The following is a 14,296-nucleotide window of genomic DNA, read 5'->3' on the forward strand; positions in this document are numbered from 1 at the left end:
AGTTTCAAGGGTAGAGTTAATGAAACCTGAGAGTCCTCCCAATCCAGATTAATGGAGACGTAATCTCTAATTAATACCAGTTTCTCTTTCTTCTCTCGGTTTGTGTTCGCATGTTAAAGCCCTGATTTGTCCTTCAGCGGACTCGGCTCAATGTTCAGCTCATTAACTACCAAACCAGCACAAACCTCAGCCCCGTAAACAAAAACGACCTCCAGTCCAAAACACTTTGATATCAATGCAAATCCAGAAACCTGGAACATTTTGGTCGTATTAGAGCTTTGTATCTTTGTAAGAAAGACGTCTGTGAGCTGAGGAAGTCCTCCGTCTCCACATGAGCCTTATGTTTTATTTCTCTCCTGAGGAGCAGCAGGAAATGGCAGAAAGTTAAGCGAGATCCTGCAATGCTAACAGTGCCATGGCTGCCATTAATCCTAATTAGCAGGGAACATGACAGCAGCATATGGGAGTCCTCCACTCAGCCCAGGCTGCTCTCTCAACCTTTTCCTGTTGCTGAAGCAGAGGAGTAAAAATCTGAGCTTTTAACTGCGTTTTCTTCCTTCCCTGCCTGGGAGAGACAGATGGGAGGCGAGCGCAGGCCGGACGCTGGAAATGTTGATCTTGTCGTAATGGGAACCATGGTAACCTCAAAACTGGTGATGCATGTTGGCTGAGGCAGAAAGAAAAACTATTAAAGATTGATTTGAAAGTTTTCAGGTGTGTTTGCTTCTGCCTGGGTGGCCGAGTAGCTTAAAGGAGGACCAGAAGGAAAAACAGGAAAAAAACTAAAGCATACAGAAACGCTTCAAACAAGATTATAGGGACGTATTGGGCATTTCTGTCCAGTTATTCCACTGGAAATGAAATAATACATATTCACTGGAAGGTCATCTTTCTTAAAGCAGCTGCTGTGATTCATTCTCAGCTTTTGGGGAGCCGTTCATAAAGTTACAGTCAAAAATCAACAGCAATAATTTTAGTTATTTAGTCATACAAGAAAAAATGGGGGTGAAGTTTTCAGTCATATCTTCACCATGTTGTTCATTCATTTATAAATGTCACACTTTCAAACTAAATATTTAGCTGTAAACTAAATGTTTTCCTTGCTAACTAAGTACTTAGTTTCTAAAGTTACACAGTTAATAAGTACTTAGTTAACCAGCTAAAAAATTTGCTCCAATCTGAATAATTACTGTGAAGCTAAATGTTTAGCTAAATATTTAGTTTGCTAACTAAATATCTAGTTAGCTAGCTAAATGTTTAGCTCCAAACTGGATATTTAATTAGCAAGTTAAACACTTTTTCTTTAAATATTCAGTCTGGAGCTAAATATTTGTCTCTTCTGTTTTTATGACAGTGTAACAAAAGCAAACCATTTGCTCAAGTCGTGGTTTTCCCTTTTCCTTGTGAAACTTTATCTACCGCACTTTTTCCTTACACAAAACTTTCCTCTAATAACAGCCATAGTCTTTCCCGATAGGTTTTTGGGGTTCGCCTGCCTGTGGCGGATGTTGATGACTTTCTGCTGTCATCAGATCCTGTCAGAGAGAACATGACCATAACATTTCTGTTATTTTATTATACATCAACAAAATGTTGCTTTTATGGAAATGGTGGTGGTCAAACGTTGAATCTTAACATTTTTAAATAAGAAAACGCTTCTTTAGAAAAGACTTGCTGTAGCTTCTTTCTAAAACTTGTATTTCTAACAGTGAAGTTCAGTAAACATTGATGAACCAGCCGACGCCTCCAAACTCTTCACTCATCCGTCGTTGTTGATGCCTTTGTTTCGGTAAAGGACGGCTTCGTAGAAAAACCTCAGGCTGGTCCATCATGACGTTTCTGAGCTTCTCTTCCTGAGTTCAGCACTGCAGCAGCTTTTTCTCTTTTATTCTTAGAAGCTGTGAAACTGGAACCTCGTTCCCAAGACAGCCAACGTGTGCGTCAACATTTATATCTGTGTCTAATTATAACAGAAATACAGGAAAAGTGTTAAAATTCACATAAATACCCCTTCAGCTGTGGCTATAAGTTATTTTACTGGGAGTTTCTGCAAAAACAAAACCTCTTCCTGAGCCAGTGTTGGCGCTAAAAGCAGCTTTAGTCTTTAGCTGTAGGACATTTCAGCGGAGGTCATCTCCATGCGCCTGATTTTAACAGATACAAATAATACTTTATCTGGCGTATTTGAAGATTTCTTCAGGCACATGCATGCAGGAAATATTCCCAGTTACATTAGAAACCTGTGCAGACGTTTGCTGAGAACGGTTCCTCCAGCAGCTTCTCGCTGTTCTGGGATCAGACGCAATGCTGAGGGAGCAGCAATAAATCGTCTGTTTCAAAGAAAAGCATCATAACAGCTCATGGCGAAGTCGATGCTGAGATAATCCAATGTTTATTCAAATTAGTCTTTATAAAAAACTGATTCATTAAGTAGATTCCTCCCTGAACACCTTTAATCCAGCCACTGAATATACAGACCAGACTACAAATGCTTTAAGAAAACCTTCCTCAGGCTAGTAGATAATAAGGTTGATAATCAAGGCCGGAGCAGCGTTAGCGCTGCTCTGAACCCCCCACATTCAGATGATCCAGCTTGGATCAGTAAGTAGGGCACTGGGAGAGAGAAGCAGATCATTATCTGGTGGAAAAATAAAGTGTTGAACTGATTCTGGCAATTCAAACACACAAAAGCTTCTTTTTACTTTTGCTCCTGTGGGAGGAAGAAAAAGTTCATCAGCATCAAGCAGAATGCATCTCTCTCCCTCTATAAAGCAAAATGGCACCGTCTGTTTTACAATTTATTTTGCAGTAAATCATAATTTAATTGGATAAAACATGTAGGACGATAGAGTAACATCCTGCAGGATGGAGGAGAAATAATGAAACTACTTCAGTTTGATCTGTTTTATTTTAAGAACCAATGAATGTTCTGCCTTCATCTACATTTTTTTCTTCTGAATAAATATACACATCCTCACTAACCTGAACTTGCAGCTGTGACTCCTGAATTTTCCCACTGTGAGACAATAAATGATATTTCTATTCTATTCTGAGACGGACGTTAACATTTGAACATGGATGATGGAGAAACTCAGCTGATCTGACGGCGGTAAAAACAGAACCAGATAAACGTGTCTGCTGTTTTCTCCTGGTTCATCAGGAGATTCAGGAGAATTTACTTCCTCTTTTATTCAGACTTTGTACTCTGCATAATTTTAATGTAGCCATGTTAATGAACTGGAGCTGTTTTTTAGATTTTAGGGTTTTTTGGATACGTTGGATTTGTGTTTTTGGTTTCATCATTTTAAACCTGACGGATCATTGAGTGAAAGACTTTCATCATTAAAACGTTTCATTCAGACGACATGATCGCTCCGAGGCGCAGAGTTCATCACGCCGCCGTTTCCACAGGCTCAGAGTGAACACATGAAAGGTTAAAGTTCATGTCTTGTTTCATAACCGCATAAAAGTTTTAGGAGACGTCACAGGGGAAATCTTCAAACCCTCTTCTTCATGGACTGATGAGAACTTTGTTGAATAAAAACCCAAAATATTTTGTTCAAAGACGATTTTATAAAATATACAAGAAGCTATAAAAAAATACCCCAATATTCTGGCATTTGTCAGAAAGTATTTTTATAATTATAATGGCTTATTTATGCATCAGACTTTAAAAGATTTGTATTATTTTTATACAGTTTTTGTAAATATCTGTTTTCAGAGTTAATCTGTCTCCAAATCCAAGTTTTTTACAGAGAAATTCTCCAGATTAAAGGATTAAAAAGTTTTGTAATTTAAAGGTGAGCCTAAAGAGGAACTGCTGTCCACAGCGTCACATCTCCTCCTCCTGCTGCTGCTGCTGCTGCTTCTCTTTCACTTCTGAAGCTTTTTTCCTTGAAAACTGAATCAAACAAACTTCAAGAGCCGATCTGCAGTCAGAACCTCGGACCCCTGCTGTGTCTCCTCACATTGTCAGCATCTAGAACAAAAAGTCACTTCAACAAACTGCAGCTGCATCGAAGGTTTTCTCCTCCACAACTGAACAATGCAACCATCACCGTAGAAATGTGACAAACATCTACAAATCTGGTGTTACTATTTATTATTTAGTTTTACTTCACAGCTCTGAATTTATCAGCTAGAATCAAAAATTTATTTTTAAATTTAATATATCATGTGGAATAAGTTATACATATGTTAATTTTTCACTATTTCACTTAATAGGTAAAAACTTAATAGGAGTTATTTTTATAACTTCTGATTATTCAGCTCACAAAGAATTGGATAAAACCCAAACTGTTTCTGGATGCAGCGCATCTGAATTAGAGCTGCAGCTAACGATTATATTAGTTATCGATTAATCTAATCTATCAATTATTCTGATGATTAACCGATTAATTGGATTAAAACATAACATTTTTATGATTTGTAGTTTAAGCCTTTTTATATGATATTACATTAAAACATGCAAATAAATAAATCATAGATGTGAAAAGCTCAGCCCTTTCTGCTTGACTGAACATAAATAGTGTGTATGGATGATTTATTGAGTATTTGTAATCAATAACTGGATGTAAAAAGTCCTTAATAGGATATTTTAATCATAGTTTGAACCAGGTGAAGCAAAAACTGCCAGGAATTCTGGATAAAATATATTTACAGACAGAAAGTTTTTAATCTCAAATATGTAGATATTTATTGTACTTTTCTGGTTTAATTACTGCTCTGATGATGACATTATTTCAGCAGTTGAGTCACTTAAAGATGAATCAATTCCTAAATTATTTGACGATTATTTCAGTAATCGATTAATCACAATTAATCGTTTTGTTTGTTAAGAATGGTCTCATTCAGCAGTGACCCAGCTGGGCCGCAGCGCCTCAATCAGCCGAGGAAATTCATTAAAATCCGTCTTCATTTAAGCTGCGATCTGTACCGATCAATTGATCGGCTCTCATTGATCGGGCTGGCTGAGTCTCTGCAGACCGCCTGGGTTAAAAAATCCATCTGGATTGTTGGAAAAAGTGTTGTAAAATCAGCCGGAGCTTCATTTCTGCCCTGTGCGTTTATTATTATCGCCCTGCTGATGCTAATGAGGCTCCAGAACAACATGGTGGATCTCCTGCAGAGTAACGGTGATAAATTCCTGCTCTGCTCCAAACCACCCAAACTTCACAGCCGGAGTAAACACAGATCCAAACAATAGGAAATCATTTCATTTAACTGGAGGAGAAAAACAACAAACACAAAGAAAATCAAATGAGGAAGAAATAAAAACATACGATTCCTGTTCCAGCTGAGCGTCAGACCTGAGTCTAGCGCCACCAGCAGGCTGGACACGGTGTAGCAGATAACAGAGAGGAGTCTGGATGGCTCCACAGCTTTAATAACAGGAGTAGACGTAAATCTAACTGTTTGAAATCATTTTCACATGAACTTTAGCTGGATCGATTTTTGATTAGAACTTTTTACCTATTTATCTGAAGTCAGTCCAAAAATAAGACAAAATGCAGCATATGATTTTGTAAAAACAAGAATTATGTGGAATAAAAGTTAAACTTCCTCAGCAGTTGAGCAGAAGCGCCCCGAACAGAAGCCAAGAGTCCCTGGTTCGATTCCCGGCCCGGCGCTACTTCCTGTCCACTGACTGGTGAATAAAGGCCACTGGACAAAAACCTTTAAGAAACAATAATTTATTGTACATTTCTTACACTGTAATCCTTATATGACCTGTTTTGTAATTTGTAATAATCCAGGTTGGGGGGTTTGGTCTTCACTCACCTTTGTGTGAGAGGTCAGTGACATTTTTTCTTCTGGTTTTCCTGAATTTGGAAGTTATTTTTCAGAAGTGAAAGACCGTTTGGTCCACCCGGGGCGGCTATAAAAAGCGGTTTGACATGAATTGTAAATGAGTGAATACTGTGGATCTGAGCGTCCATCGACACAGCACTGCTCCAGCCCTTTTTTCTGCTTACTTCGGTTTAATACTGTCTTGTAAGCATACCTAAATGTTAATAATTCGGCTGCTTGCAGATGCATTTTTAGCGAGCTCTCTGTTTTCTTGCAGACTCAAAGGCCTTGAACTGTCAGTGTCTTCTCCCTGGAGCGCACACAGCACTCTGTATCAACTTTCTGGATCAGCAGCTTTGATAATAATCTGACCTCACCTGTTTGGTTGACTTGGGGAGCTATGATTTTCATTCTGCATGCTGGGTGAACACCGCTGAGGTGGGAGGGAGTTTTCATTCTGCAGCCAGAGATCTGCTTTATTTCACAAAAGGGATTTTGTGACAACGTCGCCTGCAGCATCGTTCTTTTATTCATTCTCATTGTGTTGCTCATCAATTAAAGGCCGGCATCCAGCTCAGTTCCTCCAGCTCAAAGGTCGCAGTGTCACGGTGAGGCGCTGGTGATAAACGTGAACTTTGGCAAAAGTCAAACACGGCTTGGTTCGTATAAACTGAAGCAGCTTTAATGCATCATAGCAGCAGCAGTAGGAGCTGAACGGAGCTGCAGCTGATCTATCTGCTGTGGCGTTTCAGAGAGCGGCTGACAGACCTGAAGTAGGTTATGTTTGCTCCTGCATTAATCCACTCTGAAGGTCCGGGGCGCATCTGGCTCTGTTTGTGCCTCGGCTCCCTCCTGGAGGCGCCGTTTTCCTCATCAGGCCTCCTTCCCCTGCACTCGGCTTCACCGTCCTGACAGGACACCAGGGCAGCACTTTTTCCTTAAACTTTTCACTCCAAACTACTCAACATGTTAGTATGTTTGGTCCAGATCAGGACATTTCTTCTCATTTCTATTTGGGGAAGTATTAAATAAAATCCACTTTTATATCTTTACATCATGTTATAACGTTATTCCCTCCTCAAAACTTACCTTTTTGCCATGTTTCCGTGGCAACCATTTTGGGTTTCTAATACGAAGCTCCGCCTGCTGCTAGCTCCTCCAGACTAGCAGCAGCAGCAATTACCAAACCCCTGGTGGAACTGAGCTTCTGCTGAGCTCCTAAGAACAGTTATAAACGGCATAATGGAGAAGTTTTGCTGTGATGAAGTAATAAAAGGGGAATGTTGGAAAGTGCAGCAGGATCTTAAAGAGATGGGCATCAGATGTGATGATGATGGAAAGTAAAGTTTCTTTTAAGTTGTTTTTGATCAATCAATCAAATTTGATTTGTGTAGCACATTTCAGCAGTAAGGCATTTATAGAGGTTTACATCATAACAAACACAGAAACACAATGCAACATAGAATCAACAATCAAAACACGACATTAAGTCAAGGTCCATCAATAAATTTGTAATTTATTACGTTTCAAATAAAACTAAACAGGTGGGTTTTTAGTCGAGATTTAAAGGAAGTCAGTGTTTCAGCTGTTTTACAGTTTTCTGGAAGTTTGTTCCAAATTTGTGGTGCATAGATGCTGAAAGCTGCTTCTCCTCGTTTGGTTCTGGTTCTCGGGATGCAGAGCAGAACCAGAACCAGAACCTGAGAGGTCTGGAAGGTTGATACAACAACAGCAGATCTTTAATGTATTGTGGTGCTAAGCCGTTCAGTGATTTATAAACTAACAACAGGATTTTAAAGTCTATTCTTTGAGCTACAGGGAGCCAGTGGAGGGACTTTAAAACTGGTGTTATGTGCTCTATCTTCCTGGTTTTAGTCAGAACGCCAGCAGCAGCATTCTGGATCAGCTGCAGCTGTTTGATTAATTTGTTGGACAGACCTGTGAAGACGCTGTTGCAATAATCAATACGACTGAAGATGAACGCATGGATGAGTTTCTCTAGATCTCAGTAAATCTAGAGAAACTAGATCTAGATGTTCTCTAGATCTAGAGAACATCTAGATGTTCTCTAGATCTAGAGGACATTAGTCCTTTAATCCTGGAAATGTTCTTCAGGTGATAGAAGGCCGACTTTGTAACTGTCTTTATGTGGCTCTGGAGGTTCAGGTCAGAGTCCATCACTACTCCCAGGTTTCGGGCTGATCGCTGGTTTTCAGTTGTAATAACTGAAGCTGTGCATTGACTCTAGATCTATAACTCTAGATCTATAACTCTCGATCGTTCCTTAGGTCCAAAAATAATAGCTTCAGTTGATACAACTTTAAATAAATTGTTGTTCTTTTAACTGAAAGTCCCTCCAGTTTTTTTTACTCCATGATTATGGAAATTCACAAATATTTTAGATAATCTATAACTGATTTTAATGAAATTTTTTTTGCAAAAATAGTTAAAAACATTGGATTTCAGTGAATGCTAACTTACTCATTTTTTCAGTTAATATCAGATATTTTCTGGAAAAAACAAGAAAGTTTCTGAGCTCCAAAAGATGAAAAATGTGAAAATTTCTAAAAGTGAAAAAGAAATAATTTATAAATTTCCAAATTTTTTTAGATTAATTTCAAATTTTCTGAGTTTTCTAGCAAATATTCAATTATTGGAGTTTTTTTTTGTTGTTCTTTTTTTTATTATTATTTTCTGTGATTAATCACAAAATGTCTGAGTTTTTTGGTGGAACTGCGCTCCTTTTGTCTGTCTACAGTGGACCCTAATACGTCATACATTGTCTGTTTTTAAAAGCAATAATTACAGATGTGGAATAAATAATAAAACTGTAGATACATGAATACTCCAAACGCCTGGTCAGGGTTCCAGGAGCAGAGCGTCTGCAGCCCGATGGATAAATGGGCAGGAATTACTCCTGTGAGCGAAGCTGAAACCCGTTGCCTCGCCGTTTTCAGATTTATGAGCGCCTCTGCAGCCGCCGCTAACTCACTGGGAAAACACTGCTACAGAGAAAAAGCAGGTTTCCTCAACACTTTGCTCTAGTTTTGTGAAGACGCATGCACTTCCGCTGTCGTTCAGAGGAGGTTGTAAAAGTGAAGTGCTGCATGCAGCATACTGATCACAGCGTCAGGCTGGGGTTAAATGAGGGGCAAACGCTTCTTCACTCTGACATGTTCTGCCCTCAAAGAGCTTTTAATGTCGCAGGTTTGCACTGAAACATGTTGCCATGCAGGACTTGTAACATTTTTAAGTGGATTAGTGAAAAATTTCATATATTTCCTTATCATATTTTTGAATGATAAACAAAAACAGAAACCCAAAATAAAACCAGGGATTAAAGTCGATTTGCTGATTCAGTTCTTTGGGCGATCCAGAACCGATCCTGCTGCTCTTGTTCTGTTTGTCTTATCGGAGCTCAGCGGACTGAGCTGAATTATTCATCGCTTCCAGCAGCGTCTCTCTCTCTTCGCACCGACCTACTTTCCATCAGAAGTTTGCAGGTTGGGTGGGAGGGCTGGAGACGTGCAGCCCTGTTGGCCATCAGGCCCGGTTCAGAAGAACCTCCTGTCTACATCGTCGGCCTCTGGCTGCCTTTAGGCTGAATAAAACATCAAACCCGCTGCAATGTGTTGGATTTGTACTGACTGTGGATTTTATGTTCCCTTTGGACATGGTTGGTGTAAAAATAATTTTAAAAAAAGACGATTGAAGTTGAACAAAGAATTGGATTTAAACTCCCAGGATGAAGATTCAGGTAGATTCCAGTTAAAACAGAAAACGAACTTTAATTCTGGTGTTTTATGTTAGCTGGAGGTGTTAAACTGCTCCAGCAGAAGTCGAGCTCAGAGCAGCTCAGTTCTAGTTTTCCATTGAGTTCATCTCTGGAGAAACTTTCTGCTCCGCCTGGTTCTCCTGCAGGAATCACTGGTTTTTATGGAGCGCAGGAGGAAAGTGAACCAGGATTTTGGTAAATTCATGAAGCCGCCCTCCATCGCTAACAGCTCGCTAAAAGTTTGCATCCATTTTTAATGCCCCCCAACCTCTGCATGGCTTAAACTCTGACCAGTTTTTCAGACTGAACTTTTCCAGATTCCATCACTTTACAACAAGTTTCAACTTGGATTTTATTTGGATTTTATGTGCAGAACCAAAACAAAGAGGAGCATAGTTATCACGCAGAAAGGAAATGATTCAAAGTTTTCATACATGTTTTTCTACAGATCATAATCTAAAGAGTGTATTCACATTAAATCTTAATAAAAACACAAACATTTAAATATAAATCTAACATTCCTTCTGGAAAAAGTGGGAGACTTAAACTGTTATCTTTGTTTTTGTTTTTTTGCCAGAGTCACCAACATGCCGAGCACAACAAGAAGGATTTAAAGAAATTCTCCTTCAGAGGGACGACAGAGAGGAAGAAGTGAGTCGAAGAATCGATGCTGTGATTCGTCTGTCTGGAAACCGGGTCAGATTATCCAACATTCAGGAAAATAAAACCCAGATGATGATGCAGGTGCAGCTCTGAGTCTGACCTCATGTTGGCCTCAGTTTGTGAAGAAAATCCCTCCAGGAGGTTTTCCTCGCTGTTTGCAGCTTCTGCTGAAAACACTAAATTATAATCCGTTCATCTGGTTATTCATACATAAACTGAGAAAATGATTTTGTAAAACTCTCTTTCTTGTGAAACACTTGGAAAAATTATCAAATAACCAATAGATAAAAGATTGTTTTATGTTTACAGATCCTAACGTTGTAGCAAACCTCTTTACTCTCATACCTCTAAATAAAATCCAGTCCAACAAAATGCTGAATCAGTAAATGCAGGTCAGCTCTGTTTAATGTGGAACGCTCTCCATAGATCTCATCTTCATGGAAACATGGAAGCAAAACTATTGTTGAAGGATAATAACAATAAATCCTGCTTAATGTTTGAGACACGGCCTGTAGAAGAAGGTGATCCGGTCAGCAGCCGCAAAAACTGAAAGATTTAGCCGACATCTGAAATAGTTAGCTTGATGCTAATGCTAATTAATTAGCTCAAAACTTAGCATTTAGCTCTGAACTAGCTAAAAATGTTGTTAGCTAAGAGCTAAATATTTAGCTAAAATGCAAATTGATTCAAACCTAAACATTTAGTTTTTAAACTAAATATTTAACTGGTGAAAATATGAGATCAATAAATGAGCCCCTTTTTTCATGACTGAACTACAGCTGAGTGGTTCTGTGAATTAAAGCATGCTTTAATGTGTTACAATGGCCTAGTCAAAGTATTAAACAAAATTGATGTTTGTTTTGGTGGCGCCGCTTTAAAAACTGAAGCTCCAAACAGCTGATGACGCCGTCCGCCGCTAACAAACACGGCTAAAGGTCAAACTGTCCTCTGGTGGACACGTCTCCACCCAGAGGACAGCGTGCCGCCGCTCTACAATCCGTCACAGTGAATTAAATCTGCAGTAAGAGAAGCCAAGGTGTGATTTGGATAGGGGTCAAAGGTCAACCCAGGCGGCCGTCACGCCTGTTAACACCGTCTAAATGAGACATTGTCCACTGACGTGCTGCTGGAGACGCATCAGGGAAGGAAACGCTCAGGTCTGCCAACGCTTCACCTGAACAAACATGAATAACAAAAATTATTTGTTGTAAATATAAAAACAAAACTTTGTCCAGTTTAAATGTTCGGATCGCTCCAGGATTTACTCAGCGGCAGATTGGACCTGGATAAGTGCTGATGATTACATCTGTGTGTCACTGCTGAGTTTCCTGGAGCTGTGTCGTTACTTTCTGGGTCTGTGGGGTTCAGGAAGGATCGGCAGCATTTATTAGCGCCTGGACCGGCCCACCTGGGATCAGAGCGGCCGTGACGTTTCAGCAGCGCGGCAGGGCAATTATCCTCCATGTCAGCAGCAACGCAGCAACTTCTCCTTCTGTTGCTCTTCAGCTCCTCAAATCTTTGGTTTCTGCACTGATTCTAATGGAAATGAAGCAAAGATATATCTGACTGCTTATCAGTCCAAAACTGGCTGTTAGGTGATCAGATGGACAGTAGGGGGAGCTAGAGCGCCTGGCCTTTTTCCTCTGGACAAACAAAGTGCCCTTCTGAAATCAACCACAAGCATCAATGGATTTTATTGATCAAGCAGCACAAAGGACAGCAGTGAATAACTGAAGAGAGGGAAACTTTCACATAGTTTCTGATGTTTCTGTATTATTAAAATTCTGAAAAGTTTTTATATATTTCTATTTTCTGATGTTTTTTTCTACCAGCTTTTCTCATAGATGGAGGACTTCTGTGAATGTCAGTTTTTGAGTCTTGCCCAGACATTATAAATCTCACATTGATTTAGAGCTGGACTTTGACTAGACCATCCTAACACAGCTCCTTTGATCTGAGCCTCCATCCCAGCCTCATGTCGTCTGCAGCCTCTAGCACTTTTCCTTCCAACATTGTTCATCTTCCCATCCACTGCTGCAGAAAGCATCCCCACAGTATGATGCTGCCACCACCATGTTGTGTGGTTGTGTAATTGTGCATCTGTTTGCAGCAATTTTTTCATGCGTGAGTGTAAACGTTGAGTTTGAGGGCGTGGCCAGCAGCAGTTTATTTGGATTTAAAGTGATAGTGACCAGAAAACAGCTGAAAATATGCAGAAGTGAGCAGAATAAAATATCTTTATCTGAGAATGATTTCATGTAAAAAATGTGATGAGCTTGTTTTGTATCTTAACTTGTTGAAGGAATCACAGCTGCTTTAAAATGTTCATTTAGAACAGCTGGTTTTGGGTAAGTTAGCACAGGTATTCATGTCAGGACGTGTAGAGTGAACCAGAGTCGGGAGCCAGAGGAGAAGGTGGAGTTATAATGGGTGAAAGTCATGAGTTGAAGTCGGACGTCTGTCCTGCTCAGGCTGCATGATGCATGTGGCACTTTGGGCCAGGAGAGACTAAATAGAATAGAATAGAATAGAATAGAATAGAATAGAATAGAAGTACTTTATTCATCCCAGCAGGGAAACGTGTCGTTTTAAGGACTGGCACGCTCAGGAACACGGTCCGTAAAAATAATTCCTATCTGACGCTCTGCCATGCTGCCACAGGAAACCTGGCAGCAGAGCATTACACGGAGCTGGCATTAGTCTAATTACTGGGAACTCTGCCTGTCAGGAGGTTAGAGTCGGCACAAACAACATGAAGGAGGCAGAAGCTGATTTAATTAGATTTTCACCTTTTTTAGGAGATCGAAGTCACAGCAGATCTTTTTTACAGGCGTTTCTGTTTTATAGGTGAGATAAAAGCCTGAGACAAGCAGCCAATCACATGACTCATCTTGAATCACATCCTCACAGTGTTTTTAATTTGATGTCATTTTAGTATTTTATATGTTTGATGATAAATATTTGCTTGTTAAAATCCCAGCAACTCTTTCAATCGGGAAAATGATGATCTTATTTTAGAAACTTCTTCCTTATGTAACCATTAGGTTACTTGGCTGCAGTTTGCTTTGCGTGTTTTGGTGAATTCGGGTCCAGCTGATGTCCATCAGGATGCTGAGGAGCAGATGTGTTTCACGTTGATTCTGGATCAGCAGAACTGGCTCCGATTTGGGTCATCTGGACTTCGACTGGCCCAAAACTGAATAAAAACAGACAAACTATGAGCAAACTGACCGGAAAACAGATGTTACCCTGAAACATCACATCATGGCCCTCTGTACCGCTCCCAGTTTCCAGCCCTGGGTCTCAGCTCATTGATAAAACATAACTATACAAGAATAAATGACTTTACCAACTAAATTTAACTCCAACAAGTATTTAAATATCTAAATATTTGAGCTAAATATTTACTTTGCTAACTTGATTGCTAGTTTCAAACATGCAGGATGTGATTTTTATTGTCAGCTGTTATGATTTATTCAAGTTAAATAATGTTTTTAACCAACCAAGCTAATCATGCTGTTTTTATCTTATTTAAAAATACATATAAAAAGTCAGATTGCATTAGATATAAAACTTACTATTATATTATTTCAGTAAAATATTGGCAGTCAGTTTTGTAATGTTTACGATCATTTACAGCTGAGACTGAATAAAATAAAATAAAAGATGAGCAGCCAATCCAATCTTCACTGCTTCTGGTGAAGAAAATGCAGTGAAAAATTAACATGATTAAATATTTACAGCAAAAAACATCAAAGTCCATTAAACGTTTAAAAGTCTCATTTAAGATTAATAAATATAACGAACTGGAGCGACTTTAAAACAACTAAAAATCTGCCTCATCTAATTACTTGTTCAACTTTCTGCACAAATGATGACAACAGAAACTATAAATTAAAACAATGAAAATAAAAATACATTTTCGGGAGTCCAGTCATGCTGCCAAACTGACGTTTCAGGCTTCATATCATCTTTACTCTGAATGAACTCCAGAAGGATCAGCAGCAGAGAAGATTCAAATGGTTGTCTTTACATTTACAGAGACAAGCTGAGGCTTTTTGTTTGCAG

At 39.2% G+C, this 14,296-nt stretch overlaps 1 long non-coding RNA gene across 1 annotated transcript in view; it reads left to right on the forward strand.

Moving 5' to 3' along the window:
• LOC111612133 overlaps window positions 1–14,296 on the forward strand; it is a 40,325-nt gene that overhangs the window by 13,006 nt on the left and 13,023 nt on the right. Inside the window, exon 4 of the long non-coding RNA XR_002754424.1 lies at window positions 10,143–10,216. This is a non-coding gene — a long non-coding RNA (uncharacterized LOC111612133). The remainder of the gene's footprint in view (window positions 1–10,142; window positions 10,217–14,296) is intronic.

Source organism: Xiphophorus maculatus, chromosome 19 (assembly GCF_002775205.1).
Source record: "Xiphophorus maculatus strain JP 163 A chromosome 19, X_maculatus-5.0-male, whole genome shotgun sequence".
NCBI lineage: Eukaryota > Metazoa > Chordata > Actinopteri > Cyprinodontiformes > Poeciliidae > Xiphophorus > Xiphophorus maculatus.